We start from the raw sequence: 7170 nt of genomic DNA, 5'->3' as shown, positions 1-7170 counted from the left end.
TTCTCCACCGCAACATCGCAGGGCGGCAGGAGGCTGCCTTTCTGAGGCTTCATTACTCTGTGGGGAGCTTTATAAAGAGGGAAGGAGCTGGGCTGTCTGGGACGCAACTATATACAAACTCTGTCACTTTCCTTCTGAACTAAACAGGGCTGGCTGTTGCCAAAATACTCTTACGGGCTGTGCTATTTCTGCAGCCCAGTGTTTCTTGTAAACCACAGAGGCAGCCAGCCTGAGCCACGTTCAGTCCGTTCTTTGTTTAGCCAACGCAGCAGCCGGCTCTTCCCTGGACGGTGTTGGAAACGTTTGGTAGAGCCGATTCTAAAACAGGCCTGCACCAATCTGAGGCCTGCAGCCCCCCCTCACCCTAGAGGGTTTCCAAATGCCCCTTCATGTGGGTCTCCCTTTTCTGCACCTTTGTGGGTGTTCCTAAGGCCCACAAAAGCCCATCTAAGCCAAGTGGGAGGGGGCAGGCGGCAATGCCCAGTCACTAGACGCCTGCATTGGTTGCTCCCCGTCTTTGGTTTATGATGTTGGCAGCGCTCATTTTTCCAGCTATGTTGAGTGCCCCGTTGGACTCTTTCACAGCAAAGAACTATGGGGTTTCCTCTACTTTTCTGTGATCTTTCCTAGCCTGGCTTTGCTGTGATGTTTAGAGAACGTTCATAGCCAAAATGGACTGGATGCCATGTGAGTGGGAAACTCTAGATTGTCCTGCCCCTGCATACAGCATACAGTTTTCTGCCCCAGTTCTCATGGCAGCCCCTCCCCACATACTGCAAAGGGGTCTTTAAAAAGGTTTTCAATCGGCAATTGCCATATTAACATAACGGCTTATTGGTCTGTCCATTGATGATGTTAAAAAACAGTTGGGAAAATCTTCCCTGTAGTGCGGTGGTGCGAAATAGCCACATGGGGCCTGCAGGGGGTGGGGAGGCAGCCATTTGGAAAGACCACTGCTGGTGGGCTGCGTGGCTAGCTGTGGCAACTCCATGGCTTCCATAGGAGAGCGTTGCCATGTGGGAAAGCTGCCGGTCACATCAAACGCCCCGTTTCTGCGACGTGCCACAATCCCTCACTCCAAGACTTCCAGGTGACCCACACAACTGCAATGCTTTCACTGAAGCACATTTTTAACCGAAGGACACTTGAAGTAATGACGGTTGCCAGAAGCCTTAAATGAATAACTTGGTGTACCTTTCAGGATCCACCCTTATTTGGCTCCCTGCTATAAAAAGGCACGTCAGCTGCAGAATTAGGTTTTCCTTGCTGTTTATTTTGAGAGGCCCTGATGTGGGATATTCCAGGCAAGCTGCTGAAATGGAGAAAGCAGGAATAAAATACGTATTATGGGCTGGGTGACCAATTGCCTCTGGCTCACGGCTCATTCACACAACACTCTGCTAATTTTTAGAAGCGGAAAGGATTTCAAAAATATCCAGAGACACTGGATATAGATTCTGTCCAAACAAAATCCAAAGATCACATTCATTTTTGTAGCAAACAGAAGTCTTGGACAGAAACAGCCTCATACAGACTCAAGAGGACTAGCCGCAATTTCAGATAGAGTATAAAATGGAAAACACTGGACTCTGCCACAGCATATATATTAATTATCAACAAAATCACTCACATAAACAACATATCCTCGAAAATGTGATGCATAAGCTGACAGCATACAAAGGAAATCAGGAGAGGCTCCCCAAGGGAGCTGTGCTGCAGGCCTCGTACCCCAAAAAACGATCCACTGAACTGTTCAGGTGAGTCTCAGTATTCAGCACAGAAACGTTTTCCAGAACCTCTCAAGTCAACACACAAAGGTTAAGTGTACAAGTGTAACAGGAGATGCTTTGGATAGTTTCACAAGCCACAAAACAGACCCAGGATGCTTCTTGTGTGTTCAGTAAATGTGATGCTATAGTTTCCAGCCAGAATGCTGAATTATCAAAGTATCAAATGTTGACCCTGTCTCTTTCCCCTATTCTGTAGGTCCGTTCAGGTTTGTATTGCTTTCTTTGAGACACTTGCTCTCAGAAAATTAACATTGAATTCTTCTTTCTTTCTTTCTTTCTTTCTTTCTTTCTTTCTTTCTTTCTTTCTTTCTTTCTTTCTTTCTTTCTTTCTTTCTTTCTTTCTTTCTTTCTTTCTTTCTTTCTTTCTTTCTTTCTTTCTCTTTCCTGCTAGCATCACCAACGGATCTGATCTTGCCATGTATTCCAAGACTCCCACTCTAAAGTCTTCAGACCAAAGAATTTCAGACTATATTTAAGTCCATGGGGAACAGTTGGCACGGCAAGAAACCAAGCATACAGCTTCTCTCTCGGTTCTTCTAAAACAGGGAGCCAGGGTTTTTTCACACCTACTAATTCCCATCGACACCAACATTTCTGGGACAAGACCATACTACCTCTATTCAGGTTGGGTTTGAGAAATAAATCCAGCCCTGACGTTCTGTTAACAGGAAAGCCCACCAAACCCAAACATTTGCTTTCAGGCCTGTCCCAAGGTTAACAAACAAGGTCAAGGGGCTACAGGGAAGCAGTTCCTATCGTGGCCCTCTTCTCAGAGTGTGATACTAAACCACTGATTTGGTTCAGCCTACAGGAACTAAGGCCCCAGGCCCCCAGGTGCTGAACCAGCTAGCTCTCATCTCTCAACCCTGGAGATGATGCCCGGAGTGAAATCAAAGCTGGGCAGGGCACACCAGCCTTCTGGCAGGATCTATTTTAAAAGCATTGTTTAGTCCTGTAGTGGAAAGTAGCCCGTCATTCCAGACATCTTTAAGGAACCGTTGCAAGGAGTGTTATTTTTGGATTCTGCCTTGCGTTAGTTTTGGCTGGGGGTTGCCAGCCTCCAGGTCGTGGCTGGAGATCTCCCGGAATTACAACTGGTCTCCAGGCCACAGAGATCAGGCACCTGGAGAAAATGGCTACTTTGGGGGGGGGAGGGGTGGACTCTATGGAATTATTCCATGCCAAGGTCCTTTCCCTCCCCAATCCCCACTTTCTCCAGGTTTCACCCCCCCCCTCAGATCTCCAGGAATTTCCCAACGTGGAGCTGGCAACCCCGGGGGGCGGTGGTTGTAGCACCGTGATCCAGAGAAAGGTAATTGCATCTGTTGAAATCAAAGGGACTTTAATGCATATTTATGGGCTTAGGTCTCATCAGTGCTAATGGGACTGAGGGACACCTACTGCTCCCTGGCTTGGGTCCCGGAAATGCCTTAAGAATTCATGTAGAGTAACCATTGTTGCTGAACTCGCAGTTCTCTGGAGCAGGGGGCAATAGCACATGCGTGGGTCTCTAGGCTGTTATTCCTCTCCCCTGAACAGGCTTTGCACATGGAAGCCTCAGAGCCAAGCTACAAGTGAGGAATGGCACTTGAACGGCAAGTGAACAGACTCACGTGCATTCCTCCCTGTTCACTGATCAAGTGGAGTGCAAGTGAACAGGGAGGAATACACGTGAGTCTGTTCACTTGCCGTTCAAGTGCCATTCCTCACTTGTAGCTTGGCTCTTATGCTGCCCATTGGGGTCTGGGAGGCTTCTTGCCCATTTCAACAGCAGCAAACAATATGGATCAGAGGGGGACAGACTTGTGAAGGAAAGCCACAATTCTCCTCTACGTACCAAATTCTGAAGCTGGATGGCTGTGCTGTGGGCACCCTGAAAAACTATATTCAGCTGTCAATGAACTAGAAACACTTCTGTTGGAAGATGAAAGTTAGCTGAGGGGGGGAAGAAGTTCCGCATCACTGCAAGAGGAAAAGGAAGCGAGTGGGAAGGCGCAGCTCCTTCCCCTTGACACATGCGCCGCCTGAGGCTGCATTTCCTAGGCTGCGTTTGTCTCTACAAAAAGCTCGCTCTAGAAGCTTCTGGTTTGCCGCTCTGTGCAGGCACAAGAGCCAGGCAGAGACAACACACAGTAGCAGCCATGTCACAATGGACATTAAAACCCACAGTCATTTCTTGCCGATAAAGTCATTTTGGACGGTGACGCCTTTTCAGTAGAGAAGTGGCAGCGGAAGGGTATGAGGGTCAACAAGCATTTGGAATCTGGGAGCTGGAAGAGAAAAGAAGCAAGTGGGGGAAGGAACAAGCGCACCCCGCATTTCTCCACGGGAAGCAGCCGTCAAGCCCCAACCCTAGACCTCCGTATTCTCTTACAGGTCCCATTGTCTTACTTTGAACAAAATCTTAAACCTAACAGAGGCCACCAGCTACAGATTGCAAGACCAGACTATATGTTGCTTCTGTTGCTTCCAACACGGTAGTGCTGAATTGCAACTGATAACGAAGCTTGGGACAATGCATCCACCTGGATTAAATCGAGACCTGGGCTTCCTGCCTCATTACCAGCGCTGATTTTCTCCACACCCACCACCCCTCTGCATACCCCTCGCTATTAAATCACGCCTGCTATTGTCATTCACTGGCTTTTACTGTCATTTACCTGCTATTGTAATTCAGCACCTGAAACCAACTCCATTCAGCAAGATATTAGGACAGACGGACTCACATTCTAGCTGTACGTGAAGAAGAGAGCTGTGAGTGACTCACAGAAGCCCATTACCTGACCCCAAGTTTTGTTAGTCTTACAGGTGCTACTGGACTCTTGCTCTTGATCGGTCTCCATCTAGCAAGAGCGAGGTGCCAACGTATGCTATGAGCGACAGCATGCAGATGCCAAATAGATTCTAGGGCCTTGGTTTAAGACTTGGAATATGTGGTTTCCTAGGAGCATTCAGTCCTCAAAATTCACTTCCCTGCGCTGAGTGCTAGACGACTCTCCCCACCTCCGTGCGCACACATTATTTGCTCTTTTTTATAACAAAAACAGTAAGGGGGAAATAACCTTGACACACTTGGGGCTAAATAACTGTGTCCACTACAAACACTGAACTGGCACCATCCAGCTAAACTTGAGCTGTTATAAAATGCAACTATAGTAGTGTTTGTGCCAGATAGGGCCAAAGCGACCAGGCCGGGGGGCTGGCAGGCTGGGAACGCATTCTCACTCTTGGCAGGAGAGCCGACTCGGATATCGCTGCTTGGTCCATTGCAGTTCTTACTGTTCTTTAAATTTCGTTATAAAGGTGTGGACTGTGCTGCATTTTATTACACCTGTAACCTGCTTTTCTTCTAATACATAAAATGCTACAAAACTCCTATCGGGTCAGCTGTTGTGGCTTCTCTCAAAGCATCTTGGGCATTTTAATTTGGGAAGGATGCTAGCTAATCTGTCTGGTCTGTAGAGGAGATTCCCAATAAGCAACAGGCAGGCTGAAAGGAGGCGGTTTGCTAAAGGTCACTTAAAGAGCTTCACAGCTAAATTAAGTTGTCTTGAACTTGGTTTCCAATGTCCAATCCCCAAATTGCTGCCCCTGCATCATAAAACGAGAGATCCTTTTGGTTTATGCAAAATCACCAATGCCTGTAGCAAGCTGACATGTTTGGATGCCTTAAGTGTTAATGTTTTATATCGCAACACTACTATACAAGGGTTATGAATTGTTTTGAGGATCAAAATCAATTTTATTTATGTCATTTATAGTCTGCCTTTCTCACTGAGACTCAAGGCGTATTACATAGTGTGAGATCAGTACAATCAGTAGCAAGGACAAGGGCAGGCATTTCCATACAGTGGCAAGGACATTTCCATAAACAGTGTCATAGGGAAGGGGTGGGCAGTTGTTTTGGCTCGGGGGCCACTTTGTGGGAGCAGAGGTTAGTGGAGGGCTGCACCTTTTAGAATGATTACATTCATTAGTTAACTGCATTTCAGAAAAGGTATACATTGTATCATAAAAATCAATAAATATAAATTAAATAAAACAGTGGTAGTTTTATTCAATTTATTTATTGTGCTAATTTCATATCATCTATAGCTGCAAGCACATTTAATTTTAGAATCAGTTTAATGACTGTCTTGGCGGGCCACAAAAAACTCTGTAGCGGGCCGCATGTGGCCCGCGGGCCGCAATTTGCCCACCCCTGTCATAGGGTAGATGAATACAAGTTTACAGAGACAGAGCATTAGCAAGGATCCAATACAGGGTTGAAGGATTGCTGAAACAGAACATAATCCATTGTAGGATTGACATTAGACAACACGAATCTAAAAGACAGCGAGACATTTTAAAGGAATGTTTTTAAAATCCCCAACAGTAAAAAGATTTTAGCCTGAAAGCCAAGCAGGAAGGAAAGTTACTGAAAAATGTCCTGGGTGAAAAAGTCAGAGGCGAAGATACAAATCTGATCAAACGCAGTCACATGAAAAACTTCTACATTAACTGACCTACAGCCTGTGATCAAGGCCAATTATGGCAAGCCACAAGGTTAAGGAGGGACCTGGGCAGACCGGGCCAGAGGGGCCTGGAGACGGCAGGGTAAGCAAAGAGAAACGTGTCTGACGTGACTCGAGCAAACAGACTGTGCCATGTGCTCCCGCAACACAACATAACACAACTCAGTGTTTCCCACCAACCTTGTTTGGAAGCAAACAGGGTTTTGCATTCTGGGTGGGGGGGATAGTTCTTCCTCTTTCTGCTTTCATAGAACAGACTCTGGAACTCCAAGTCTCGGCGACCCACATATCCAGCTCTCCACCCCCCTTTTCCTTCTCTTTCATCTCTCACCCCACACCTCCCAGTCTACTCTGGAGCATCTTAGGGCCAAGCGACAAGTGACGATGACACTTGCCTTGCAAGTGAACAGACTCACCTGTATTCCTCCCTGTTCACTTGCCATTCACTTGTGCGCCACTTGATCAAGTCGAGCGCAAGTGAATGGCAAGTGAACAGAGAGGAAGGCACGTGAGTCTGCTCACTTGCCAGGCAAGTGTCATTCATCACTTGTAGCTTGGCCCTTAGGACCTTTGTCTGGTCCTTCTTTGTTGCGATCAGCCCTTGGGGTCTTCATCCGGAAAGACAGATGTGCAGATTAGAAGATTTTTAAGGCAGTGGCAAGTAGCTGTGGTATTGCACCCAAACTGGAGTCGTTCCCAGTTTCTTTGAAATCTGGCTATACGGTTGGATTCTATTGCTCTTATGATGGGTCAGCTATGAAGAAGAACAAGACCTCAGTCCAGCAGCCCACTACAAAGAAGTCACTGCCTGGTGACAAGCAGCTGGGAGTCTCAGGGCACCCTGGACCTCCGAGGTTTGCAGGCTG

Source organism: Eublepharis macularius, chromosome 18 (genome assembly GCF_028583425.1).
Source record: "Eublepharis macularius isolate TG4126 chromosome 18, MPM_Emac_v1.0, whole genome shotgun sequence".
In the NCBI taxonomy this organism is placed as follows: Eukaryota; Metazoa; Chordata; class Lepidosauria; order Squamata; family Eublepharidae; genus Eublepharis; species Eublepharis macularius.
This window is presented reverse-complemented; position numbering follows the sequence as displayed.